This window comes from Nelumbo nucifera, chromosome 6, assembly GCF_055504915.1.
Source record: "Nelumbo nucifera cultivar China Antique chromosome 6, China Antique-T2T, whole genome shotgun sequence".
Lineage (NCBI taxonomy): Eukaryota > Viridiplantae > Streptophyta > Magnoliopsida > Proteales > Nelumbonaceae > Nelumbo > Nelumbo nucifera.
This window is the reverse complement of record NC_142654.1, coordinates 36244812-36261431: the sequence shown is the minus strand read 5'-3', so window position 1 is coordinate 36261431 and position 16620 is coordinate 36244812. Positions and strand designations below refer to the sequence as shown.

At 39.3% G+C, this 16620-nt stretch overlaps 2 pseudogenes; both read left to right on the top strand.

The window, feature by feature from the left end:
• Positions 1-600: 600 nt before the first annotated feature.
• Positions 601-7693, top strand: LOC104608798 (tyrosine/DOPA decarboxylase 5-like; annotated as a pseudogene).
• On the top strand, positions 5679-7010 carry LOC109115516 (heat stress transcription factor B-2b pseudogene; annotated as a pseudogene).
• Positions 7694-16620: the final 8927 nt, after the last annotated feature.

The window sequence follows — 16620 nt, the reverse complement described above, 5'->3', positions numbered from 1 at the left end:
ATAGCTGAGTCTGATACTTAATATTGGATAATCAATCTGAAAACTGAAAATTAAGACACGTCCTCCTGGAAATTGGAGGGGATGTTAAGAAGTACATGTACAAGCAGGTAATGGACGTTTTCGCAAGAAAATGTAGATAGGGAAATCAGATAGAGAAAAACATTCCTGTCTCTCTCGTGGATGTGGTTGATGCAGCATTTTGAACTTTTGATTCAACGTCTGAAGTGATGAGATGGCTTTTACGTCGTCATGTTAGAATTTACATAATGAATGTACCTGACCTTGATTGGTACCAGTGTTTTCAACCCGCTGTTCACTTCTGGTTGAACCGCTCAAATTGTCATGGTTAAGGTCAAAAACAGTCCGATGGTTGGCCTGTTGATCCAGTCGACCCGGTGATCGGGTTGTGGTTTAATGTTTGATTGAGATGATTTTTTTTTTTTCAATTTTGTGTAACTTTTCAAGATTCATGTGTCTCGGTGCGTCTTTGTTCTGTTTTTTTTTTTTTTTCAAAAAACTGCTCTTTTTTGTCTCAAAATGCAATTATCTATATATGTTTGAATTTTCATATGACTGATGTGGCATGGTCTGATCTAGACGATGACTGGTGACTTGCGACGTGGCCTTTGAATCGATTTTTAAAAACAATGATTTGTACAATGCGTGGTCTTGGGATTGTCTTGCAACGGTGGTGGCAGGAAATGTGATCTCACTTTTGATGAATCGCCTACCTAATCGGTATGTTTTCTTCTGATGGATTCTCACTTAGACTCCTGGGGCCAGACTCGAGAGTTGAGAATCCACATGCAGTTGTAGTCTGTGTTCCAATGTAACCTACCAGTTGTTCATATTTAGTGGATATTCTAGCAAAACGGAGTTTTCGGGTGATCTGATGAGTGATGATCCTTAACCATTTGGGTTCGCATCGGCCCCCCCCCCACAGACTTACCCCCCAAAAATGTCCCACGAAGCTTAGGCGCGACGCGTGTCATGATACACGCGCACTAGGATGACTCGTGCGGTCTCTATTTCACACCGTTTGTATCATGTCCATTAATTACTTCTCGCCTAAAAGGGTTTCTTCTCCCATTCTGTTCTCCTATTCTACTGTGAACGAAAACCCTTGGCGCCCCCTTTCGTAACCCACCCACCGGAGATAAATTCTTTCGAGTTCCGCCGACCGACTACGATGGCCATACAAACAGTGAGAAGGTAAGTATTCTGTAATGGAGGGAAGTAAGCATCGCTGGTTTTCTCGGTGCCCCTTAACTACTACGCTTACTTCCCTTCCAGCGGTAGCGTCGTTGGTTTTCTCGGAGAAATGCTTAGCACTGGATTTAATGTCGTTGGGTTCAACTGGATGTCGTCGCCGGCGGTCACAGACCTGGAGAGCATAGTCATGGATTGGCTTGGCAAGATGCTTAAGCTCCCCAAGTCTTTCCTCTTCTCTAGAAATAGTGGTGGTGTGCTACAAGGGACTACCTGTGAAGCCATCCTATGCACGCTCACGGTAGCCAGAGATCGGATGTTGAACAGAATTGGTAGGGAGAACATAGGGAAGTTGGTGGTTTATGGATCAGATCAGACCCACTGTGCACTCCAGAAAGCTGCCCACATTGTAGGGATCTTTCCAAACAACTTCCGTGCCGTTGCAACGAGTAAGGAGTTTGGGTTCACATCGACGCAGCATACACTGGAAGTGCATGGATATGTTCTGAGTTTAGACACTTCATCGATGGGGTAGAGGATGCAGGCTCGTTCAGTTTCTGACAAAACTTTTGTGGAGAATTCTGTCTTATTATGCAAGGCACAATCATATATATATATACATACAATCTACGCCTAAAATTTAGTGGTAGCACTTGTAGTAGTAACCTAACCTACTAATCATAACTAGCTAAAGACGCCTAGAGAACTACCAGAATTTGTGCCTAGATACATGCTTATCCATGCAAGATACATGCATGGGAGGATAAGAAACATCCAAGATACATGCTGAGAGGAAGAGGATAAGATACATGCATGCATGAGAGGAGTTCCCAATGCATGCAAATTTCCTAGTCCATAACGAATTCCAATACTCCCCCTCAAATTGGCACATGAAGATTCTGAATGCCCAATTTGTCAAGAAAATAGGTGAATTTCTCTTTCCCAAGAGTCTTCATCAAGATGTCAGCCAATTGCTCTGTGGTTCGAACATGCCGAGTAACAATGTTGCCATGCCGCAGCTCATTGCGAACAAAATGACAGTCGACTTCAATATGCTTTGTCCTTTCGTGAAACACTGGATTCACGGCTATATGCAGGGCTGCCTGGTTATCACAATATAAGCGCGCAGGTTCGTCATGCGCCACTCCCAAGGACAATAGAAGTTTCTTCATCCACTTCAATTCACAGCATGTCGCGGCCATCGAACGATATTTTGTTTCTACCGAGGAGCGCGACACAGTGTGCTGCTTTTTCATTTTCCAAGAAATTGGTGATTGCCCCAACAGAACGAAATAGCCTATCAACGATCGTCATGACAATAGGCAGCTTGCCCAATCAGAGTCACAATAAGCATACAAACACAAATCGCTATCGGAACACAATACTATACCTTGTCCAGGATACCCTTTCATATATCGCACTACACGCAGAGTTGCCTCCCAATGTTCTTGCCACAGGCTTTGCATGAACTGGGCCAGAATATGAACACAATAGCACAGCTCAGGTCGTGTGATCGTTAAGTATATCAACCGTCCTACTAGTCTTCGATACTGATTCGGATTGCCCATTAGAGCGCCCTTGGCCAGTGCAAGATGATGATCCTGTTCAATGGGCACTGACACTGGTTTGGCTCCCAATAGTCCACATTTCGAGATAATGTCCAAGGCATACTTCTGTTGAGATAAATATATTCCCTCAGGACCACGAGCTACTTCAATACCTAGGAAATATTTGAGTGGACTCAGATCTTTCATATGGAAGCATTGACTGAGATACTCTTTGAATTTCATAATGGCTACAGTATCATTTCCCCCAACAATCAAATCATCAACATATATCAGCACGTGCAGACGAACATTGTGTTTGAAATAAGTGAACAAAGAGTAGTCAGGATATGATTGAACAAACCCGAATTGTATCAAGGTCGCTGTTAATTTTGAGAACCAGCATCTGGGAGCCTGACGTAATCCATAGAGAGATTTCTTCAGTTTGCACACTTTTGTTCGATCCTTAGATGCGAAACCTGGCGGCAACTGCATGCATACCTCCTCATCCAAATCCCCATGTAAGAATGCATTATGTACATCCATCTGATGCAACTCCCAATTCTTAGCGGCTGCCACGGCTAAGAAAGTGCGGATTGTCGTCATTTTGTCCATAGGAGCGAAAGTCTCATTATAATCTAACCCCTCAACCTGTCTATTCCCGAGAATAACTAGCCGAGCCTTATATAGTTCAACCGTCCCATCTGAATTATATTTGATCTTATAAACCCATTTACTCCCTATTGCCTTTTTCCTAGGAGGTAGAGTTTCCAATGTCCAAGTACCATTATCCTCCAGAGCCTGGATTTCCTTCCTCATAGCTTCCCTCCATTTCTCACTTTTCATTGCCTCAAAAAAGCTGGTGGGCTCGGCTCCTACAGTGACTACAGCTAAGAAAGCTTGATGTCTAGCAGAGAAGTTAGTACATGTCACATAATTCGCTATGGGATAGGGAGTTGTACATGAGGACTATGATTCAGAGTTGGCTTGAGTGTGAATGGGGTCTTTCAAACATCGAGCAGTGTAGGTCACGTAGGGTTTCAACAAAACAGACGGCGTGCGATGCCGATGTCCCCTACCAAGTTGCTCTTCTGGTGCCGTTTGTGGTGCTGGATCCACATTAATTCTGTCATCACTGCCATTAATTCTCACTTCCTACACACTCTCTTCTTTTCCGTGCTCCTCCTCTCTTCCATCATCATTATTCTCAAGGCTCCCCCTATCACAGATGTCGGCTGCATCACTCCCCCTGTCTTTATTCCTTCTGTGGCTGTGTACAACATCATCATCAACTGCGGCATCAACTGGTGCAATGGCTGGGCCAAGTTTGTTTCCCAGAGTGGCTTCTGAACCAGTGACATATAGAAATATATTTTCATGGAAGACTACATCACGTGAGACAAAATATTCACCTCTTTCAACACCATATATGTGCTAACCTTTCTTTCCGTAGGGATAACCCACAAAAACACACTTCCTACTTTCTCCAAACTTATCATTGTCTTGAGGACTCCAATGAGCATAGCAGAGACAGCCAAATACTCTCATGTGCTCGTATTGAGGTGGTGTCCCAAACAGTACCTCATACGGAGTGTTCCCGCCAAGTACAGAAGAAGGTGTCCTGTTTATCAAGTATCCGACGGTTAAGGCACACTCCCCCCAAAAACCAATGGGCAAGCCTGCTTGAAATCTCAATGCTCTCGCAACATTCAAGATATGCCTGTGTTTTCTCTCCACCCGACCGTTTTGTTGCGGTGTCCCAACACACGAAGTTTGATGCAGAATTCCATGAGTCTCAAAGTATGATTTCAAGCTTTTAAATTCTGTTCTAATATCACTTTGAACAGTCCTGACTTGCTTTCCAAACTGACGTTCTGCCATGGCACAAAATTTCTCAATAATATGTGCTACTTCATTTTTTTTCCAGTAACAAGTAAACCCACACAACACGAGAATAATCATCAACAATGGTTAGAAAGTAAACTACACCACAAGAGGCAGGTACTTTATAGGTGCCCCATGTATCACAATGATTTAGAGAAAAACAATCATCAGCTTTATGTTTACTTTTAGGAAAAATTTCCCGTGTTTGTTTTGCTCCATGACAAACATCACATGGCTTATCTCCTTCAGTTCTACTATTTAATTTATCTACTTTAGGAAGAAAAGATAATATCTGTTTAGACGGATGCCCTAATCTGCGATGCCATAACTCCCATTCATCCATACCTTTTGTTCTATTCGCCCGAACCGGTGCTGCTCCTCTAAAATGATAGACCCCATCACACTGTTCACCCACTCTGATCAGAATCCTCGAGGTTTGGTCCTGTATCACACATAGCTTGTTAGTAAAAGTGACACTACAATTTAGCTCTTGCAATAATTTTGCTACGGAAATAAGGGTGCAGTTCATTCTTGGTACAAAAAGCACATGATGTAGATAAATATTTCCACCCAAATGTAAAGTCCCTTCCTTCACTGCAGTGGTTTTCTTCCCATTGGAAAGTCCCACCGGACACGGTGTAATATTCCGTGCATCCATCAATAAGTCAATTTCTCCAGTCATAAGGGTGCAGTTCATTCTTGGTACAAAAAGCACATGATGTAGATAAATATTTCCACCCAAATGTAAAGTCCCTTCCTTCACTGCAGTGGTTTGCTTCCCATTGGGAAGTCCCACCGGACACGGTGTAATATTCCGTGCATCCATTAATAAGTCAATTTCTCCAGTCATATGGTGCGACGCCCCGGAATCAATTATTCAATCAGTAGAATTTTTCTTACCAGAGAGTTTTTCATTAGTCCTGGTTTTGTAAGCATCAAGCATGCTTACGAGAGTCTACCACTGTTCGTCATTAAGTCTGTTTAGTCCGGTCCTGTCTCCGTCAGTTACGGCTGCATTAGCAGCCACCTCATGCCCTGTCGATGATTGAGCAGCATAAGTTTTTGCTGAACCTCGGTCACGTCCGCCAGAGGGTCCACCCCCTTTTCCTCGACTTGCTCCACGCCCGGTCGACATACCGCGGGGTCTGTCTCCTCACCATTTAGACTTACTTGAGCTCTCACCGTTCCTTTCGTTGTTGGCAACCATGGTAACCGGCCAACAAGATTTGTTTGAGCTGCTTGATTATTGCAAGAAACACATAGATGGGCGATCGATGGCAGCGGGAGTTCGAGCGATAGCTTGTGGATGATCCTTCGATAGATGACGTGATTTCGTGGAACGAGGACGGTTCCACGTTCAGGACCGGCCGAGTTCGCCAGAGATCTGCTTCCCAAATATTTCAAGCACAACAATTTTTCAAGCTTCGTTCGACAACTTAACACATATGGCTTCCGAAAGATTGTTCCTGATCGATGGGAATTCGCAAACGACTGCTTTCGTAGAGGAGAAAAAAAAACTTCTCTACGACATTCATCGCCGGAAAATATCACTGGCTGTAGCTGTATCTACTGTTACGATAGCTACAGCTCCGGCCGTTTGGACAGGGTCTTCGACGAATTCCGGTGATGACCAAGTGGTATCCTCGACTTCATCCCCATCGGCCGTTGCCGCTACGATGTGTAGAATGACAAGTTGCAGCAGCACAACAGAGCTTCTTGATGAGAACGAACGACTTAGGAAAGAGAATATGCATCTGATGCACGAATTAACACAGATGAAGAACCTTTGCAACATTATCCTTGCTTTGATGACCAAGTATGCGAATAGCCAGCAAGAAAACGCTAGCTTCCTAGCGGAAAAGCCATCGTCTCCGCTGGATCTATTTCCGGTGAAGCGGTTTGCGGAGGATAACGATGCCGATACCGGCGTGGGCCAGAGCCGAGTGAAGATGGAGGAGTAGGAAGTTAGTACAAAAAGGAAATAGGCTGTGGCCGGAACAAGATCTGCAGCCGATAACCGTCGGTCGTGCAGCGAACAGTAATCCACGCTCTTATACCATGAGAAAATTTTTGTGGAGAATTTTGTCTTATTATGCAAGGCACAACTATATATATATACATACAATCTACGCCTGAAATTTAGGAGCAGGAGACTCACTTGTAGTAGTAACCTAACCTACTAATCATAACTAGCTAAAGACGCCTAAGGAACTACCAGAATTTGCGCCTAGATACATGCTTATCCATGCAAGATACATGCTAAGAAACATCCAAGATACATGCTGAGAGGAAGAGGATAAGATACATGCATGCATGAGAGGAGTTCCCAATGCATGCAAATTTCTTAGTCCATGATGAATTCCAGTAGTTTCAATGCACACAAGTGGTTCTTCACCACTCTCGATTGCTACTACCTTTGGGTCAAGGACCCTAGTGCCCTTGTTAAGGCCCTGTCAATCAGTCCTGAGTATTTGAGGAACAAAGCTATTGAATCAAAGCAAGTGATAGACTACAAAGACTGGTAAATAGCCCTCAGTCGTCGATTCCGAGCCATAAAGCTCTGGATGGTGCTTCGAAGCTATGGTGTAGACAACCTAAGAAATTTCCTTCAGACCCACATGAAAATGGCTAAGCACTTCGAAGAGAAGGTAACCATGGACAAGAGGTTTGAGATTGTGGTGCCGAGGAATTTCGCGATAGTATGCTTCCCGGCTGCTACCGCCGCCGGTGAAGGATCATGAGGATGAGATGCTCAGGCAATCGTCAGAGTTGGAACGTGCAAACGAGATCAACCGTAAGTTGCTGTAGTCGATCAACTTGGCTGGGTGCATATACATGACGCATTCGGTGGTTGGGGGTGTTTACATGATCAGGTTCGCTGTTGGTGCAAGCCTTACGGAGGACTGCCATGTGAACTTGGCATGGAAGGTAGTGCAGGAACATGCAGAGGCCATTCTCAAAGCGTGCTGATTAAGGTGGCGGCCTGCGACCACCATTCCGTATTCGTGGAGTTGAGGGTTTAATTCAAACTTATGAAAATAAAGAGTAAGACCCAGGAAAAAAATAAAAGAAATTAATTACTTGGGTTCATTAATTTTGTACATATTCATCATTTGTAATTTTTTTTCTTATTTTTTTTTTGTATCTATTAAATCACCTACATTGAATTGTTTCTACTGTGAAATTATCAAATTATTATTGATTTTACAACAACGATTCTTAATACTCTCTCTCTCTCCGTTTGTATGGCTGTCGGCGTCGGCTGGCAGAACTTAAAAGAGTTTATCTCCGATGGGTGGGTTACCAAAGGGGGCGCCAAGGGTTTCAGTTCACATTAGAATAGGAGAAAGAATAACCAGAATGGGAGAAGAAACCCTTCTAGACCGCACGAGTCATCCTAGTGCGCATGTATCATGGAACACATTAGATTTCGTGGGACGTTTTTGGGGGGAAGTCTGTGGGGGGGGCAGATGCGAATCCTAACCATTTGTGTTATGCATTACATACGGGAGATGAAACTAGAACTGTTTTTTATTTTTTTATTTTTTGGCGAAGCTAGAACTGTAAACGATTCATTCCATGCCAATTTTTATTCCAAGGCTATGTTTGATTTGAATGAAAAGGTAGGAAAAGGAAGGGAAACATAGGGATAAACCTATATAAGGTTTGTAAAAGTTTTCCTACGTTTCCCTACTTTTTCCTTCAAACCAAACACAACACAAGAGAATGGTAGAATTAATTGATCAGCCTTTTTGTTTGGCCTTTTTACAGTCCACTACACTTCTGAATTCGTTTACTAATTCCCCAAATTTATTTTATCTCCATCCCCATAAACAGCACCCCCTCCCTGAATTGAACTCAGATTATAACACAGAGTTGATAAACCTGCTGCTTGCGCTAGTTGTCTTTGAATTTAATAATAATAGTTAATGCATATATATTAATAGCTAAAGGAAACATTCAAACATGCCATCTTTTGTCTTATTTTATCCCCTCCTCTTCCATGTACTAATTAATAGATGTTGACGTTGGTCCAGTACCATCAAGAGATTAGCTGTTTATGTCTCTCATTCTCATTCATGCATAAATGTGGAAGCACTGTATACATCTGTACAGAGACAAATATATGGATGAATGGATACAATGATACATCCCCCGTTGGAAAAGCACAACTCCTTTTAATTTTAAAGTCAATGTTGGAGCTCGAGTTTGGTCAAGTTCATTTACGGAACTAATTAAAGGGCCTTAGTTAGAAACTGAGGAATTAATTGAGCACCACCATTGTCTCGAGAACTATGAGTTATTGAATTGTGTTTGCTTTGTATCAAACTCTTCTTGGATGCCTTGCCCAACACACATGGTGGAAAGCATATTACATTGTTATTGTTTTGTAGTGTGGTGTTTTCAAGGATCCTACCATGTCTGATGGGTGAGGCATCCATAGTTGTATAAACTTGTTCTTTACTTGCAGCCCTCAAGTTTTTTAGCCTTGAGTATGGAAACCAGGTATCACGTTCCATTTTTTGTAAGCTCTTTGTCAAGGGGACATCTCTATCTATGTATCCCAATCAGTAACTTGTACTTTGGCTCTAGTGACAATCTTTTGAAATGCAACTATCCAATTCCCAAATTTTTGAAATGCATACAATGTACTTATTGTTAATGGACCGTAGTTATGTATATCACTTGACCTCACGTGAGATTTAAGATTTAAAAGTATCAAAATTAACCTTGAAAATAAAAGTCACATGGCAACGGTTCTGGATGTAGTAGGCACGTTAGGTAAACACAATGAGTGAGCATGTAATAGCTGTATGACATATGTCTCAATTAATGTGCCTTTCATCCAAATGTTTTTGTTCCGTTAGACAGAAATTATCTATTATTTTATTATCTTTGTCAAAATAGTTAAAAATAAAAACAATAAAAAAGGAAAACCTAAACGTAATGGGAGTTGGGACTCATTTACGTTTTATTCTTTCATTGTTTTTTATTTTTAATTATTTTGACAAAGATAATAAAATAGTGGATAATTTCTATCTAACGGAGCAAAAAAGTTTGGATGAAAGCCACATTAACTGAGACGTGTCACATAGCTATTACGTGCTCACTCATTGTGCTTACCTAACGTGCCTAATACATCCGGACCCTATGGCAACTGGGGGTTACCCACCTTCTACGACGACAGTAATGGGGACGAAACAATCTGTGTATCTGATTTTGATGCCAGACAACGTGTATCATGCACCAATTAGATGCTCAATAAAAGGTCAGATAGGCCAAAATTACTACGCGATGCCAAGAGTGGTTCCAGAGGTTTACAGGGAAGCACCACCACCCGTCTATAGTGTGGGTGCACCAATGGCAGTAGCGGCACAAGCAAAGGTAGAGGCGTATGTAGAAGGTGGGGTTGCAATGGTAAGGCTAACAGAAATGGCGAATGTAGGTTATACGTAGATTGCCTATGGTGGCACATATGCACAACGACATCATGGAACCAATTTTGGATCAATTTTGGACAGGTAAAAACAAAAACCAACCCAATTATTAATCGAGACAAAATCATGGGACCATAGCCATTATAATTATGTTCAATCAATTTAGCTCCATGGGTAGACCGAACCCATTGGTTTAGCCTTAGTTTTTCTTAAACAAATTAATGTTTATATAATAATTTATTAAATTGAATAAAAATTTATTGGGATGGGACTAGTATAGGCTATCTCGAACCAAACTTGACTTGTTGACAACCCTAAATATTGGGCTTAAGGAGAGAGAATAATTTGTTAGTAAATTAAATAAACAATCTAATAAAATAAATAACTAAATAAATGTTTATTAAAATATTTCTCTCAATGTCAAATCTTCTTTATTTTATTGATTTATAAATAAGTTATTACTTTTATTAAATAAATAAATGCTTAGATAATAATAATAATAATAAAATAAATAAAAAGTTGAGATAGAGAATTGGAGGAGAGAGATAATTAGGCTAGAGAGAAGAGGGTTGACATTTTGTTTTATAGGATGGTATAATCGTAAATAAGTATATGTCGCGCTCTTATAATTTTCGAATGTCATAGAGTCAATTACATTGTAAGGTTGTCTTATATGTGGTAGTTTTATAATTTTCAAATATCATAGATGCAATTACATAGTGAGATAAAATGAGTAAATTTATCTTATACATGACCCTCCTATAATTTTTGGAGCCCGGCTTCAGTCCAGGCTCTTTTGGTCCACGCACCGTTCGCGCATTCGGAGGACGCACCACGTGCCTCTACCGTTAGTGGGTTAACTGGACGTGAGTTTCTCTTCTAGTTCTCCTCTCCTCTGCTAGACGATTCTGAATCTCACGCTGCTCCTCTTTGCCCGGCGGCGACTACAAAACAATCACCTCCGGCTACTACACAATTATCATCGGCGGCGGATCAAGACAGACAGACCACAACCCAACATAAACGCGGTCAACAAGTTAACTGCACAAAAAAAAAAAAAAAAAACAGACATACCACAACAAATGGACGAACAAAAAAACCCTCCTGCAAAACGAACCTCAGGGCCAATAAGGGGATATCTTTCTTCATGGTGAATTGGAGGAAGAGATCTATATGGAGCAAGTAGAGGGTTTCGAGGTGAAAGGAAAAGAGAGTTATGTTTGCCGGTTGAAGAAAAACCTTTATGGTTTGAAACAAGCACCCAGACAATGGTATAAGAAGTTTGAGTCGGTTATGGGGGAGCATGGCTATAAGAAGACTACTTCTGATCACTGTGTTTTTGTGCAGAAATTCTCTGATGATGATTTTATTATCTTATTATTTTACGTTGATGATATGTTGATTGTTGGAAAAAATTCTTCAAGGATTGAGAATCTGAAGAAGCTGTTAAGTAAGTCCTTTGCCATGAAGGACTTGGGACCAACAAAACAAATTCTTGGCATTTGAATTTGTCGAGACAGGAAAAAGAAGTACATGTCACAGGAACGATACATTAACAAGGTACTTGAAAGGTTCCATATGGATAAAGCTAAAGTGGTTTTTTCACCTTTATCTAACCACTTTAAGTTAAGATCAGATCGAGGCCCTTCAATAGATAAAGAGAAGGAAGATATGGAAAATGTTCCATATGCCTCAGTAGTAGGAAGTTTGATGTATGCAATAGTATGTACAAGGCCAGACATAGCTCATGTAGTTGGAGTTGTTAGTCGTTTCCTTTCGAACCCAGGAAGAAAGCATTGGGATGCAGTAAAGTGGATAATGAGATATCTTTGAGGTACTTTCAATTTAACACTTAGTTTTGGCAATGGTAAACCAGTGTTAGTTGGATACACAGATTCAGATATGGCAGGAGATGAGGATTCTTGTGAGTCTACTTCTGGTTATCTGATTACTTTCTCTAGTGGAGCTGTTTCGTGGCAATCAAGGTTGCAGAAGTGTATTGCTCTTTCTACAGCAGAGGCAGAGTTTATTGTAGCAACAGAAGCTTGTAAAGAATTGTTATGGATGAAGCAGTTCGTGAGAGAGCTTGGTTTCAAGCAACAGAGGTATGTTCTGTTCAGTGATAATTAGAATACTATTCACTTAGCTAAGAACTCAGCATTTCATGCAAGGTCAAAGCATATCGATGTGAGGTATCATTGGATAAGAGATACTCTAAACAACAAATTACTTGAACTTAAGAAAATTTACACAGATGATAATGGTTCTGATATGTTAAAAAAATCATTACCAAGAGAAAAACTTGAGGTTTGTCGCTTGGTCGCCGGGATGGCGAATCCCTCCACCTAGTCGGGAAATGGGGAGATTTGTTGGGTTTCTCTCTTATGTGGAGAATGGCCCAAGAAGCCCATGTGGTATTTTTTGAGCCCATGGATGAGGGTATTTTTGCCCAAATGAAAATAGTCAAAGGAAATAACCTTTTAGTGGTGTTGGCTGCTAAAAGATTGAAAGAAGAAAGAAAAAGAAGAGAATCCTGTGTAAAAACAAAGAAGAGAAAAGGAGCAGACTTTTCGAATTCTAGCTTGCGCAGTTTTCATCTTGTGCTTCGATCGAAGGTCGCTTGTGGTCCGATTGAGCTGCAATTTTGTAGGCACGTTCGGACTTAAAGTTCTTCAATCTGAACGGTGGAGATCTGGTTTTGCTTAATGGTTTGTGAGATCTGAGTCCGTGAACAGTACCTCTATTTTAGGTGAGATTTCTCCATTATCTTGAGATATTTGTTAATTTCCAAGAAATGTATTTTCTTGATGATTTGCTGATTATATGCCTCTAGTTTTATCTAGAGAGAACCCTTGTAAAATTACTTTCTTGATAGTGGAAGTTTTTGGGTGACTGTGGTTTTTTCCTTCCCACACCGGGAAGGTTTTTCCACATAAATTTGATTGTGTTCTTGTGTGCTTGTTCTTTGGTTTTAAGCTCTACTAAATTGTTTCCTAACAGATTCACACAGACGGAGAAAAATATTATTTCCGCTGTTTAGAAACTTGGTTAGAGTTTGCTTGATTTCGTATTTCTCCCTACATTGTCATCATTGGCCGAGATCTGAGATCTCTTGACTAACACCACAGATTCCACTCTTTTCTTGACCGTTTGTTCCTCTAATATCTTCACTCGCTCTTGTAGTTGCTTCAAATACTTGATAGCATCTCCAAGAACAGAAGCCTTGTCCATCTGTAACAACCACAAATTATATCATCTTAAAGCAGAATAGACACATAATTTTGGGTCACATAGGATGGGAAGATCATGTTTGCAGATGAGACCGCCTTGTCTATATTACCCATTAGATTACCATACAACTGTTGAGCTTGATTGATGGGCGAGTTGGGGTTGCCAAAAGAAAGAAAGAATGTTGCTCAGGCGGTGATCCGCCACAGGTGATGGTTGTGTAGTCCTCGGCGGTGATGATTTTGTAGTCGCCATCGGGCGGAGAGGAGCGAGCATGAAGTTCGAACTCGTCTGGAAGAAGAGAGGAGAGGAGAGGACTCAAAGAGAGACTCGCGTCCAGGTTAACCCACTAACGGTAAAGGCTACTAACGGGGTTAAAGCCCTCTGTACTTTTCAGAATGTCACACGCTTCGGAGGACACGCGACACGCCTTCTAAATGCGCGAATAATGCACGAACCAAAAGAGCCTGGACTAAAGCCATGTCGGACTCTAATTTTTGAATGTCATAGAGTTAATTACATTGAAAGTTTGTCTTATACGTGGCAGTGCTATAATTTTCAAATATCATAGAGGCAATTGCATAATGAGGTAAAGAGAATAAATTTGTCTTATATGTGATACTTCTGAAATTTTTGAATACCTTAAAATTGTTAATTATATGGGGACGTATGTCTTCTTATAATTTCTTGAGGTCATTTTCACATGTTTGATGGTTTTTATATGTGGGATACCATTTCTTAGAAGGGGAACACACGACTGTACACCCATTACACACACACATACACATACACACAACGGTCCCTCCCATTCAGATACGTGGTACTCCAAATTTTTAGAAAAGAGAACCGCAAAAGTGGTTAGTTTCACTTTCAAATACAACTAGACATGACCCCCTACCAAGTACGGAGCCACTAATATGAATTATTTCAAAAATTTTAATAATTTATATTAAAAATTTAGGTTAGGTTTTTATTTGATTTTTTGATAGATTTTTATTTGATTTAAGAGACTTGCCATATTTTATCTATAAAAATGGGCCATATTTTATCTAAGAATGACCCCGTACTAAGTAGAAGGCAATTACACCTAGGTATCATTTTGTGTGAAATTCATTATTTATTTAATATATTTAATTTGAGTGTCTTATTTAATTTAAAAAATTAAATCATATTTAATTTGTAATTGATACATATTTAATTTATATTAATTACAGTTTTTATCCAGCAATAAATAGATTGAGAAAGAAACTACTGAAATAGAAAAGAGAAAGAAATTGAATCAGTTTTTGAGTTAATTACCCACTAATGTGTTAAAGCTGTGAGAGTTTTGCTTTTTTTGGTAATGTGAAATGTTTTGTTGGTGAGTGGAGTTAAATACTTTGACTGTTTTTGAGGAGTGGGTCGACTTTTCTTTGGAGGAACTCACTTTCTGATATGTTTTTTAAGAGTGTTAATGAATGGGTGCCACTTGTCTGAATGGGAGGCTTAAAGAGTGAAAGTATGTTTTAAAGTTAATGTTTGTTGGTGAGTGGAGTTAACTATTTTGAACTCTTTGTGAGGAATGGGTTCAATTTCTCTCTCTTTGTGAGGAGTGGGTTTGATTTATTTGAAAATAGGAAGAACCCACTTATGAGATCCTATTTCTTGAAAAAAGAGAAAGCCACGTATTTTTTTTTGAGGGCAAAGGTAATCCAGAAACTTGAATACAAATGGCGAGGAGGCAGTAATAGTGCGATCAAGAATGCCGCAAAAACCGGCAGGGTTATGCAACTGCCACCAAAAAAGCCACCAAGAAACTACAACTGCAACTGCAACCGCCACCAAAAACGACCTTCATACCAAATCGACAAAGGATTTGGGCTTCAAGAAACAGTCAAGGATGGCAACCAAAGTAGCAAATGTGGCCAGCGCCCAACTAGAAAAGATTGAATAGTGCATCCCTTGTACCAAGTTCCCTGCACAACAACAGCAAAGAAAAAACAAAAAACAACACAGGAACAAAAAAGAAAAACAAGTAAAGGGAAAAATTACAGAGGATGGAAGAAGGAAGGAAAAACGACAGATGATTGTTGCCTTATCACATTCCTTAGCTTTAATATTATTATATTAGTAACTACCTTAGAAGTGGTTTATTCAAAAACATATTCAATCCACTTTGAAGTGATATAAATGTGTCTATTTATAAAAAACACATAAAAGACTCAAAATAAATTTATCAAATAAATAGTAAATACCAATTAAAGTGGGTTTTTATTTACAAATAAGATCTCATTTAATCTCTTAAATCATATTAAAAACAACATAAATTAATAGTGATTTTCAAACAAAATAGGTCATAATAGATTGTGAATTACAAAGAAGTAAGACCCATTTAAATTTTTCTAATTAAATAGTAAATTTTAAACTAAATGATACTGTAGTTTCTCCGTACTTAGTGTAGGATCATTCTTTAGTTAGATAAGATAGTTATATAATTAGTTAACTAATTATAACTTAATTACTAAAGCTTATTTGATTAGTTAACTAATTAATTAATAACACAATAAATTAGTTAGCTAATTAAGTTAATAATGTAATAAAAATCATAGATAAAATAATATGAATTAACAAAAATATTTTAATAATTTTTATTAATATGAGTTTTTATTTAAAAATGAAGTTAGTACAAGTTAATACATGTTTATTAATAAAACAACCAACGTAAGAAAATTTTAGTTTCAAAATTAAATCTTATACTTTGATATCCTTTTAAATTTCATTTAGAAAACTAAAATGATACTACAAATTTGTTGATAAATTAAAAATTAACAAAATTATTAGTTTTAAACATAATTATTATTAATTTAAAATCATCTAATCCATTTAACAATAACAAAAATTAATACTAAATAAATATTTAGTAAAAGTTAAAACAATTTAATAAAAATAAGAACCAATACAATTGGGAATGTCACAAGCCCAACTTTGATGGGTTGGGTCAAGTTAAGGGTCAACCCATGCCCAATCCTAACTCTTAAACCTCAAGCTCAAGCTTGGCCCAACTAAAGGTTAAGCCTAAGTTTACCTACCCAAGCTCAATCATAGCTTAACCCAACATCTTTCGCTAGGCTTAGGCTTGGGCATGTTGAGTTTTGTAGCCCACTTTCTAAATAGAATAGATTGATAATATGTAGAAATGTATTAGACCAAAGTTTTTTGGCCCAAGCCCATCTTGAAATTTGAAAGCTAAAGCCCATCTTGTGCAAAAGCTTTGATTAAGCTGGGTCGGGTCCACCTGAGTTGCACCCCTAGCTCCTTTTGCTCAAATTCTTTTATCA